The sequence below is a fragment of the Dipodomys merriami genome, unplaced genomic scaffold (genome assembly GCF_024711535.1).
Source record: "Dipodomys merriami isolate MVZ:Mamm:240054 unplaced genomic scaffold, mDipMer1.0.p SCAF_2, whole genome shotgun sequence".
Lineage (NCBI taxonomy): Eukaryota > Metazoa > Chordata > Mammalia > Rodentia > Heteromyidae > Dipodomys > Dipodomys merriami.
Window position 1 is genome coordinate 9,561,678 of NW_027203381.1, and position 12,575 is coordinate 9,574,252.

General features: G+C 41.3%; 1 long non-coding RNA gene across 1 annotated transcript in view; it reads left to right on the forward strand.

Moving 5' to 3' along the window:
* The first annotated feature begins 683 nt into the window (after nt 1–683).
* LOC138831951 (uncharacterized) overlaps nt 684–12,575 on the forward strand; it is a 651,402-nt gene continuing 639,510 nt past the window's right edge. The window contains exons 1-2 of the long non-coding RNA XR_011373464.1: nt 684–978; nt 1,150–1,322. This is a non-coding gene — a long non-coding RNA (uncharacterized lncRNA). The remainder of the gene's footprint in view (nt 979–1,149; nt 1,323–12,575) is intronic.

Consider the following 12,575-nt stretch of genomic DNA (forward strand, 5'->3'; position numbering starts at 1 on the left):
AGGGAGCTCCAGCAAAGGTTCAGGACGCAGATGTTGGTTTTTTTAGTGGGGGGGGGGGGGGCGGGACTGGGGTTTTATTCAGGTCAGGGTTAGGTATGGGCCGTCCTTGCTTTAGCGTGAAAAGATGGGTTGACAGGTGTAGCTTATGTACAGGATGTGCGACTGCGCATGCTCAAGTTTGCTATGCCCACTTGTGTGGAGATACCCTGTAGAGACTGAACCTCCAGCTGAGGTCCCAGGCACGGTCATGGCAAGAGGTGACCTTGCTGGGGGTGGGGAGGGGAGGGCGTCATTCTTGCCCTCTGCTCATGTGCACCGAAGATGAGGTAAAGGGATGGGAGGGGGAGGGGAGTGGTGAGCTCTGTTTACTGGATAGTTCCCCGGGGTTATCAGGATTTGGCACGAGCTCTTCTGGCCCTAGAAATTTCCCTTAAGTGGAGCTAATTTGATGGGCCATTTGGTAAGTCATTTGCTAACCTCAGACCATTCTTTGAAGGTCAAGAAAGGCCAACCTCTGGGCAGCTCTGGCCTTATCGGGCCCATGGTTACCATTTATGTTGCCTTGGCAACTAGGAACCTAATGCTTGCTACTGCCTCAAAATGGCGAGCTCCACCAAATGGCACCCGTGCTTCTGGGTCCACCCACCCTCTGCCACCAGCCACCAGGGAGAAGGCTAGGTTTGTCAGGCAACCTTTATTTGCCTCTCACTGAAGGAGGAAAGGCAGCTCGGATTTGCACCTCATCTGCATAGGATCCGGAGGGGACAGGAGCATGTTTGAGTTGATTTTGAATCCTCCTAGTCTGAGATTGTCTGTTGTTACTGTGGGATCTTAGGTTTCCTCCCAGGCTTATACACAGACATGATCTGCAGTTTCATTGGGAGTGGAAGAACCTTCTCGAGGTGGGGCCTGGTAGGAGGAAGTGACGCCACTAGGGTGGGCCCTTGAAGCGGACTTAGGGACCTGGCCGCCATTCCGGTGAGTAGCTTTGCTCCTCCCTACACCTCCGCCGTGAGATTTGGCCTTGCCACAGCCCCCAAACGATGGGACCGAGAGGCCATGGGCAGAAACTTCTGAAATGGTGAACCAAAACCAATCTTTCTTTCCTTTACGTTGTTCATCTGAGGTATTTTTTGGTGTCAATTACAGAAAGCCAACACACCTGCCCTGCCGAGCTTCCCATAGGTGCGCCGTTGCCACACGAGCAGCATCCAATAGACACCAACGAAGACCAATGGAGACACGCAGAGGCCGAGGAAGAGGCTCGCCCACTGAGGACAGAACAACTCAGGAATCACATTGAAGTTGCTGATTGCATTTAAGTGAGCCCAGCTAACTTTCTCATTTTCAAAGCAGGGAATAAATATTACAGACCAAATTTTGAGGCCTAGGTGAAGGTCTGAGGACCAGAGAAGTCCTCACCTCCCGTTCTAGATGATCTCAAGGGTCTGTGATATATATATGCATGCATGTAGACACTTCAATCCTACAAGCCGTAGGTAACTTGTCTTCCTACCATGTTTGTCCGAAGGGAAGTTTTAATTAGCGTTGCATGCTTATAATTACTGGGAGTTGACTTGGCAGTGGCTTACTTTCATCTCCTCTACATCCAGCCTAACCTTTAAAGGTAGTGTGGTTAAAGGTAATGTGGTTATGAATGACAACTCAAGACCATAAGGCAGGGGGGGTGCATGCGTGGATCAAAGTCTTAAGTTCTAGATTCCTTTTCATTCTGATCTGGGCAAGTCAGCTGAATTTGTTTTCCTTTATTGATTTGATTTTCTCTTTAATTTTTTTATTTCCTTTAAGTTGTGCAAAGGAATTGTCATTCAGCAAAGCAGTTTATGAATACCATGTGTCTTGATCAATGTCACCACTTTTCACATTCGCACACATCCCTCCCCCAGCCCACCCTTTCCCTCATTTAATTTTGTAGGATATACATTCAATTTTTTATTGCATTCTCCACTTCCCCCGCCTTGTTTCTTCATTTTCTATCCTGTAAAATGGAAATGTTTCTTTGAGTTCTAATGGTTTACCATCTGCACTACCCTCTTACTTTGAGATATGACCTTTAACATTGCATCTCAGCAGACAGTTTCTTGAGTGGATTGCATTAAAGGTGTCAACCTCAGAGGGAATGAAAACAGCTCTGGGAAAGAAAATCCTTCTATGAATTTCTTCCTTGACTTAGATTTGATGCAGTGCCAGGGCTGAGATGGCATTAGCAAAGTAAAAAAAAAAAAGGATATGCAGAGAAAATCCAATGAACTTTTCCCTTTGCCCTGTGCTTGTTTTCATGTGGTGGCATGTTTCAATGTACAACCAAGTTGTTAATGTTTCCTGTTTAATAAACAGACCTCCATGCCTCTGCTCCTCATGTTCTGGACCCGTGTGGACCATTAGCTCATGGAGAACTACTTTGAGCCACAGGCTTCAAGGTCATCTTCATTGTTCTTTCATTTGCATTCCCCGTATAATTCACTGTGTTAATGCTCTCTCTGAAACACCCTGCTTTAAATATATCATTGCTTTCTCCCTGGGGACCAGGACAAATGTGCAGCCCACACAATGTACAGTCCTACGCTGGCTTAGTGCAATGATTCATATTTGGTGAGTTTTGTTCCCAGGGCTCAGAAAGTGACATTCATTTATATCTTCAAAAAATAATTCCCAAGGCACGGATGAATTAGTCACAGGCACTGCTGGCTGGTAAATGGCCTACTTTGGCATCCAGGCCTGAGAACCATAGGTGTCTTTGTGGTACCCGGACTTTGCTCCGTGCCTTGGTACAGCCTGGGCTGCACCAGGAATTTGCTGCTTTTGACTTGGACCTGCGAGAGCGTGTTTTGGAATGTGAGGTTGTCCAGGGGGCTTTCAGTATTCCCATGCAGCTCATTCTGCATGGTATCCCCATCCAGCACCAAAACCAGAAATAGTGGGGCCTTCCTGTAATCCCAGAACTTGAATGCTCACACAGGAAGATGAAAAGCTTTTTCGTAGTTGATGAGGAGGATGAGGAAGATGTTTAAGTAGTTGTACAAAGGAGGTGCCATTTAGCAAAGCAGAATGTGAAAACAGCACATCTTGCTCAGTGTCACCCTCAAAGATGGCAGCTTTGAGGCCAGGCTAGGCTACATGGTGAGACCCTGTCTCAGAACCAAACCAAACAAAGAACTGTGTCCAACAAAATAAACCCTCAGAGAACAATGGATAAGAGGATGAACTGTAGCCGTTTTTCCTCCCCTGTCTGTGTTCCCATTTTTAGTTTCCAAACCCCTCCCCCGCCATCCTCAGCCTCATTTATTACTTTTTAGTGATAAATACATTTTACTGATAAATGTATGTATATTTTTTTCTGCTGAAGGTTGTTTTGTTAGCTTATTTACATTTTTATAATTTTCTTCTATTTAAACCTGTTTTAATTTTAACCAATGGGTTAAAAATCTCAAGGAACTTGGCCGCTGGTAGTTCATGCCTGTAATCCTAGCTGCTCAGGAAGCAATGCTCAGGAGAATCGCAGCTTGAGGCTAACCCAGGCAAAAAGTTTAAGAGACTCCCATCTTAAACAAGAACTAAGCTCAGTACCTGCACCTGCCACACTAGCTATGGAGGCGTTTAAATAGGAGTTTGATGGTCTAGGTTAGTCTAGCAGTTGGGTGGCTGAGGCAGGGGGACCAAGAGTCCAAAGCTAACTTGGGCTACTTAGTGAGTGCAAGGTTAGTTTGAGCTACAAAGTAAGACCCCGTTTCAAAATTAAATAAAACAAACAAAAAGTCTTCCTTCATGTGATGATTCAAAAGCCTTTGGGTTTGTACACTGACACACCTGGAGGCATTATCAACACCAATATCCTCAGTCCCTTTAAGCAGGTGTATTTACCAGGTACCTTAGCAGCTGTTTTCATTAAACAGAAAACCGAAGAAAACATAAATGGTTTCCAAGGAAGAAACCTGCGGATGACTTCAACCCGTACTTCAGGTGGAACGCATAAATGGTCATGAAATAGTTAAGCTGTAAAAGAATATAAACAAAACAAAATCTCAGCTCACCAGTTGCTGTGGATGGACAGATTTAGGCGAAAGGGGATAAGGATGTGGCAATGTGAGAAGTAAATAAAGGCAAAAGGTCTTGGACTGTGTCGGAGAGGAACTTTAAGGTGGCCTGAAACCTAAATTCACTCTTCCTGACCTTGGATTTTTTTTTCTCAATTGCCAAAGAGTTCACAGTAGGTTACAAACAGCCAGGGAGATTCTTGGGACACTTTGGTCCTTGATAAGCAGTCTAAAGATTGAAAGATTATGTGTTCTCCCTAATTAAATCTTCCTGTAACCTTGAATTGAGTGCCTGCAAGGTGAGGAGGCCAGGGCCTGGAAGGCTGGAATCTCCGTGATTGTGAGAGAGCGAGGAAAACATATTGTACACATTGTTCCTGAAATGCTGATTCTAAAGAGTGATTATAAGCTACCATTTGCATTTAAAAGAACAGTCTTTTGTCAGAATCTATGTCCTGTTATCAGTATTGCAAAATAGGCACAAATCTATCTGAGAATTAAAGCCATAAGTACCTTGGGTGGACTCTGAGCTTTTATAGCTCTCCCCCTGGGAAGGAAATGATCATTCAAATCATTCAAGATCCAAATAGTTTCTTCTGCCTCCTCTATTGATCTTAAAGATATTATTTGCTAAATAATCCCATACAATTAAGGACCTTAAAGATATAATGGTCCTCCACTCTGAGGAAATGGACATCGCAAAGGCCTAAGTCACACCCTCAATGTCACCTAGTAGCAGAGAAAGCCTTCTTGCAAGTGGAGTCTTGTACCCTGGATGAACAGTCTTGTCCCTGTGCTGTGTAGTGGGATAAAGGAATACTGGAGTTATTCTCATGGGTGGTGCTTCTTTCCTGAAGGAAAAGGGGAGAAAACTGGGAAGAGATACTCATCAAGTAAAGTCTATTTGTTTCCTAAGCTACAGTAACCAACCAGCACAAGCTGGGTGGCCTGAAACATTAAAATGTGTTAGCCAACAGTCTGGGAAGGTGGAAGTCTGAGATCAAGTATCCGAAAGCTCTGAGGAAGAATCCTTTCTCAGAAAACACTTTCTGGTCCTCCTTAGAGATAGATCCTTGGTTTGGAGCCATATGACATTGCTCTCTGCCATCCTTACCACATGGCTTCTTCTTTTGTGACCTTGTGGGCTTTTCTGTTTCTGGTAAGAACACTTTTCATTGGATCCAGAGTAATCCTAATTTGTGTATACCTGCAAAGAACCTACTTCCAAATGAGCTCACATCTCGAGGTTTTGGGGGGGCGTGGACTTGAGGGAAGTGTAGCAATTCGTTCACCAATCCCGCCATTTGCTCTGGAGTCGTCTTCCAACATAAGTGCTACAGAATGACGTTCCATTCAGAGCTTAAGCCAGACTTTTGGACACGATGCTTATGGTATCACCATCATTTTGAGAAAAGGATGACAGGGTGTATACCAAGGAATATGGGGGTGAAAGGGGACACACAGTGAAATGCAGTAGGAAGGGTTACTGTGTGAATGGGAAGCCCATCCACGGAGAAGTGAGGAGTTGAAGAAAAGACTTGCACACCAAACTCTAGCTAACAATTATTCACCTGTCTTAAAACTCACAGAGTAATCAAAACCCATTCCAGGAGGACAAGAACGGACTTCTAGGAGGAATACATTGAGTAGATGCTTCTTTACCCAATGGTTAAATACCTGTAAGCTAATCCTAAGAGGATATAAGTGGTAATGAGAAAAAAGGCAGAGGATGGAGATTCATTTCGCCTTCTGATTTATTTACATTATTAACTGCTAAGAAATATTAAAAACCAAATTGACTGCTCCATGTGTCAGGAAATGAATCTATTTTACATGTATTGGCTCTTTGAGTTTGTATTTATCACCTTCAAATTTTATAAACAAGAAAAAGAAATGTGTACCAATACTGGGGCTAGAGCTCAGGATCCTGTCAGGGTACTGTCCCTTAGTTTTTTGGGGTTCAAGGCTGGTCTACTTGAACCATAGCCTGATGTCTAGCCTTTTTTCTTTGTGGTTAATTGGAAATAAAAAGTCTTGTGGACTTTTTTCCCTGGCTGGCTTTGGGAAAAGGAAAGCTTTACTGTCAGGAGTATAGGTCAGTGGCTGAGTTTATTCTTAGTATGTGTGAGGTCCTGAGTTCCATTTGTAGAACTGACACACACACACACACACACACACACACACACACACACACACACACACACACACACACACACACACACACACACACACACACACACACACACACACACACACACACACACACACACACACACACACACACACACACAATCCTAGAAAATGATGCTGGTTTTGAAGGAAAAATTCATCCATACCAGTAAGAACTGAAGTCTATGTCTAAAACATTCTATGCAGGTGAAAAAAAATTTTTTTCGGTTTGTAAAACCTTGCTATGGTCATCACAAATTACAGTCAGGCAAAGGTTAAAATTTGAGCTATAAATCTAACACATATAATCTGAGACAAACCCCAGGCAAGAACAGAATGCAGAGTTCTTTTTGTCTTCTCCAGTCTTCTGCAGTCAGAATGGCCTTGTTCTCGCAGCATTGACACATGACAACCAGGAAAGCACACTGGAGTCTTAGTGTTCAGTTTTTATTGGGGCTCGATTACACAGGCATGACTGATTGCCTGACTATCTGATGGATCGCTATCTCCACACTGCAACAATTCTGGACATGACTCAAGCCCCCACCCCGTCCCATGATTGGTCTTTATTGGCCTTTCTGGTATGTCCAGTGCCCATCCTAAACAAATCATCTCTAAACAGATTGCCTTCTAATGCTGAGGGCAAGGACTCTTATCTTTGGAACATGGTTTAATCCTGTACTATGGATTTCTGAGAAGTTAGGTGACTCAATCAAGGTCACCTGTGTCAGCAAAGTTATTTGTACTTGCTAAAATGCAGTAATAATGCCTATTTCTAATATCCAGCACAAAATTTGAGATAATGGAATCTAATGGTAAGAGTTTTATTTTAGCCAGGCTATACTATCAGGTCTCTGCCCCACTATTTACTCCACTATTTGCTAATAGGCAGTGGCCTTCAGCAAGTTCTCTCCCACTTTGTGCCTCGATTTTCTTCTTTGTGAGCAGGGTGTTGGTGGCTCACACCTGTAATCTGTGTTACTCAGCAGGCTGAGATCTGAGGATCAAGGTTCAAAGCCAGCCAGGGGAAAAAAAAGTCCACGAGACTTTTTATTTCCAATTAACCACAAAGAAAAAAGGCTAGACATGAGGCTGTGGTTCAAGTGGACCAGCCTTGAACCCCAAAAAGCTAAGGGACAGTACCCTGACAGGATCCTGAGTTCTAGCCCCAGTATTGGTACACATTTCTTTTTCTTGTTTATAAAATTTGAAGGTGATAAATACAAACTCAAAGAGCCAATACATGTAAAATAGATTCATAGAGCAGTCAATTTAGTTTTTAATATTACTTAGCAGTTAATAATGTAAGTAAATCAGAAGGCAAAATGAATCTCCATCCTCTGCCTTTTTTCTCTACTTACCTAACTGAAGGCTGGTTGTATGTTTTAATTTTCTCTATTCCAACAGCTCAATTTAATTAACATACAACAGTGCATTATACCACATGCAATCTTGAATTTCATTATTTAAAGTTTCTTTGACTTGTTTTTAAATGAATAAGAATTTTAGAAATAATTTATGTATTGAATAATTTTATAAAAACCAAAGCAATCAAACTACTTTTTTTCATTTTTGGGGAGGGGTTGTCCATGCATTTAATATGTGAGCTGTTGAAAGCCACCTGGGTTAGAGAAACACAAAAAAAGTCCTTTTGATCTGTTTAAAGTCACAATAACAAATGTTGTTTGTCTTCTCATAGTCCGGTTCCCACTGCACAATTCTCTCAGCACACAGGAGAGTAGTATTTGTCAGGAAACGCTACTTTCCAAAGACTGAGGAAGAAAAAACAAGCTTGTGGAAATTTCTACTCCTCTCAGATGCAAAGTTCTAGTTTTCCTATTACAAAATAGCAAAATATTATTCTTGATGATTCTACCTGCAACACCCAGAGTCATGCAAAAATTATAAATATACTTGATTACAAGAAAAAAAATGATAAGGTTTTATTATGTGTCAGACACAGGACTAGCCATTTTAAGAGAAACAATTTAAATTGAAGTTCATGGTGGGTCTTTGGGAGCACAGGGCTGCACAACAGGGGCATAACAAATGGCTCAATGCATAGAAGCAACATCCGGCCAGGATGAGGTCAGAGCAAGAGTGCAGAGGCCCTGCTGATCATTAGTGAAGAGCCACACTGGTGGAAGGGTATATCCCACTTACAATGAAGCACAGTACCATATGGATGGCAAAGATCAGATTCAGCAAGACATAATTTGCTGACTCGAAGTTGGCAAGACACGTACTCACTGGCCAAGGAAGGTGACCTGGTCAATCCACGGTTTTCCATTTCATTCTAATGAGAGAAATTAGTGGAAGCCTTTTGGGAGAAGGCAGGTACAAGTGTCCTGACACAGCCTCGAGAAAGTGCTTCTTCTTCCTTCATTATGGGTTGAAACTCAATAGATTGAATTAACATTAGATTCTTTTTACTTTTCAAGATAGGATCATTAGCAATATGTACTCAGAGCAACCTTATGGACTATAGTCAATCACAGGAGGATAAGATGTGGGATTGTAGCATAAGCAAAATTGTGGCGTTCCTAATTTCTTCTAGTCACTCTTGATAATGTTCATCTCATAAATAACCACTCAGCACTCTAGACTTTTTTTTTTTTAGTTTCTCTCTCCCTCCTTCCTTTCTTCCCTCCTTCCTTTCTTTTCTTGTGGGCAAGAATCTTCAAATTGCAAAGCATGCTGGCACCATTTACATTTTAAGAGGCTTAAATTTTTAATTTTCTTTTCCATCTCTTTGGAACATTTTAGAAAGTTGCACTGCTTTTTATTATGCTACATTCTGAACATTTCCTACCAGTTTGATCCTCACCCCTGCAGAGCCTGGGACAGGGCTAGATTTTCAGGGATTCAGTAAAGATAATGAGAAGTTCAGCAGGTAGAGAATGTTTTCACTAAGCAGAAGTGAGCCAAAGTCCTCCACCTTGTGAGCCCCCGGTATGAGTAAGAGACCAAAGATGAATTTGCATTGCTAGATTCCAACAGCTTCAATGCTCAGAATGTACTGGCATGCCCTTGGCAAGTTGAAGTAGTTTCTACAATATGTCCCCAAAGCAATGTCCTCCTTTAGCCTCAGCCTGCTGAATTTACTAGGCTGTGTATCTTCACACTTCTTGCCCAATAGTGGTGCTATCTGTTGAATTTCCATCTGAGTGACATACTCATTAGATTTCAGGAAGAACAGTTAGTGGCTCCATTAAAATTTCCTGAATTATTTTGGTTTCACCCTCAAGCAACTGCTTAATTGGCTTGTTTCCCTTGAGACTAAACATTGTCCTGTGGTGGGAGCAGAGAAAATTAATAGCTTCTGGAACACAGAACAATTAGGTAGGGATTCTGGCTAGAATTCTCTCTTCTTACTAAGGTTCTTCTTGGCAGAGAAACTTCGATGGCACCTTAGTGGTCCTATGTCTTGCATTCTAAATATTGCCTGAATTTACCTGTGGTTACTTGGGAACCTATCAGTTAAAGGAGTGAAATCAACAACAATACTTACCGCTGAAAGAAATGAGCTATTGGCTGGTCTGTTAGTACTCTCAGTTCAGGCAAAAGTAGCCTATTATTTTGTAAAAACAGATCACACACAGATCAAGAGCACATAGCTGTTCCTCAGAAGCAATTTCTTTGCTATTGCTAGCAAATCATCTCCATCTTTGTGTTCATAAGCTCAAGGACTATAAACAAAAAGATTTGATGACATTCCTTCATGTACATCTTTTGATATCTCTTAGGAGTAGTATATTTAATATTTAAAGGAAGGATGGAAGTTCTGTTTTAAGTAACATTCTTTGGTTTTGAATTTCCTTGCATCTATGGATACCTGTTGAAATATTGTCTTCCTCTCCTAAGAACATTAGCATTATCCCCATGGCTAACGCTAGGATTTCTTCATGCCTACCTCTTCCTTTTCTCCTTCTCATATCAAATTACAAACATTCATTTAATTTTTCAACACATGTCCTTATTGTTTTTTTCATGTCATGTTGTTTTCTGATTGTTGCCAATTTTATAATGATAAACACAAAATATAATTTCTATCTCCCTGGAACCTATAGTCTTGAACTGAGGATGGATATCTTTAAATATTTTTAAGGTCTTGTAGGCATATGTGTTTATTCACTTGCACATGCACGCATATGCACGCCCCCCCCCCAAAAAAAAAAAACCGCAAGTTGAAAATTATAAATAGAGGAAAGGAATAACATGGAAGAACTGACTTAACCTGGGGCTGGTCAGAATGAAGTAATGTTGAGGATGGATTGGTCCTAAGATAAGAATTCCAAGGAGAGGGAACAGGTTAAACTAAGGTCCTAAGAGGAAGGGCCAGTGACTAATCTGAGCAACAGGGCTATGAAGGTTTTTGGAGTTTTGCTAATGGAAAAGCTGCAGCAGTGCTGTGAAATGAAATGAGTTTAGATTTGGAAGGACTTGACTCTAGCTGCTGAACAGAGAACGGATTTCAGGGAACCAAAAGGAGCATTTGCCATAAAAAATGGAGCAGTGTGGGAGAAGAGTAGGGTAAGAGATCCAAATTCTGTCTTGATGGGATGATTAATGGGACTGTTGACTGATTGAATATACAAAACATGGCGAGTGAAGTGTATAAAATGACTGCCCTTCCACATAGGCCCTGACTGCTCAGTGCATTTCACTTTGGATGACCTTTCTCCTGGGTCTGTGTCATTTGTCTCACAATCAGAAATAAGCTGAGCTAGTTTTTCCATTATGTACGAGGGCCTTGACTGGACAGGCCAGTTGGCTCTGCAAGTGGTATCTTTGGCTAAATAAATTCCTGGAGGAATTGATTAACTCCAGATCTTCTACAATAAAATAACTTGCTTGTGAATGAAACTACTCTTTTTAACAGTGATTATTTACTGGCCTGATGTTCTATGTGATACTACATTACTGGAAATATAAAGTAGGTTCTGTTATAAATATCCACTTGTATCTCTTTAGTCATTAGTAACTTGTATCTTCTTAGTAATTGGCTTCACTCCTTGATTAATATGAACACAGAGTTTTGGCCTGGAGTCTGTTTATTGTCCAGGTCAGGGATATGTTTGTTTTGTTGGTTATGCCATGTCTTCTTACTCCAGGTCATCTAGTTTCTTGATGAACTAGCCCTCACAGAAGCAACTCCTTGCTCTCTGTTCTGAAAGTACTTTAAGTGCACTTAGAATAAGATCTCCAGCAGGTATCTTCAACAAAAGGCTTTGTTTCTCTTAAAAATACTCTTAAAACATTTCATGAATTTAAAAAATCATAATTAATACCTATGTGTTAAATACTGAGAAAATCTGCTTACTAGTTTTAAACATAAGCTCATAATGCCCCGGGGGGAGGGTAGAGTCATTTTCCCCAAGTCATGTGATTAGCAGGTGGTAGAATGCACTCTGAACCTTGATGGGTCCATTTTCAAAGCCAGAGCTCTTGACCATCACCTTGAGTATCTGAGTATCTATGAGAAGCTGCCAGTAAGCCGAGGTTTTGGTTTTCTTTGGTGGCCCTGCTCTGGTCATGATCTGAAATCACCCTCTATTTTGTCTATGAAAGGACACTTTTAATTCCTGCAAGAGGCTCAGTGACTTCTATTCACTTGATAGGTGCTAAGGGCCATCTGTGTTGCAGGATCTGGGATATAAAGATGATATTGAGATTTAGAAAATCCAAACTTAGCAGACTTGAGTTCACATTTTACTCTGTCCCCTATCAATTATGAAGATTAGTGAATTATTTTCTCTCTCTACACTTTGGAATTCTCATCCAACCATTTGGGCTAATAGAGAGCTTATTTCACAGGGCTCTGGCGGAGTGAATAGAACTGCATAGAAAGTGCTTAGCACTGCATCAACACATCCTCAGTGCTCAGTGAGTGTCACCTGTTACTATTATGAAGGGGAGATCAAGAGCAGATAATTGCACTTGGGTGTAATTTCTTTCAATAAGCACACATATGTGCATATACACACTCATACATCTGTCTAATATGAGTAGTAGTGTTTGTTCATGTTGGGGAGAAGGGAAAATATTCACTGTAAAATTATTTTTGAAAAACTGAACAATACATTCTCATTCTCTATATATTACAAATTGAAAAGTCAAACTTAGCAATCAATTCGATAGTGGAGATATTTGGGGCAGAACAGTGGAGAAGAAGGCAGAAGATTATATGGGAATAATACTTGGAGATTACAATTTTGTTTCCCAATGGGAATGAGGTGAAAGATTAGCATACTTGCACCAAATCTTGACATCCCTGTTGTTTCCATTGTGTGGGAATGCATGAAGAAAGGGCAGACCCGTTTTGCTGTAATTATAAATGGTATACCACTC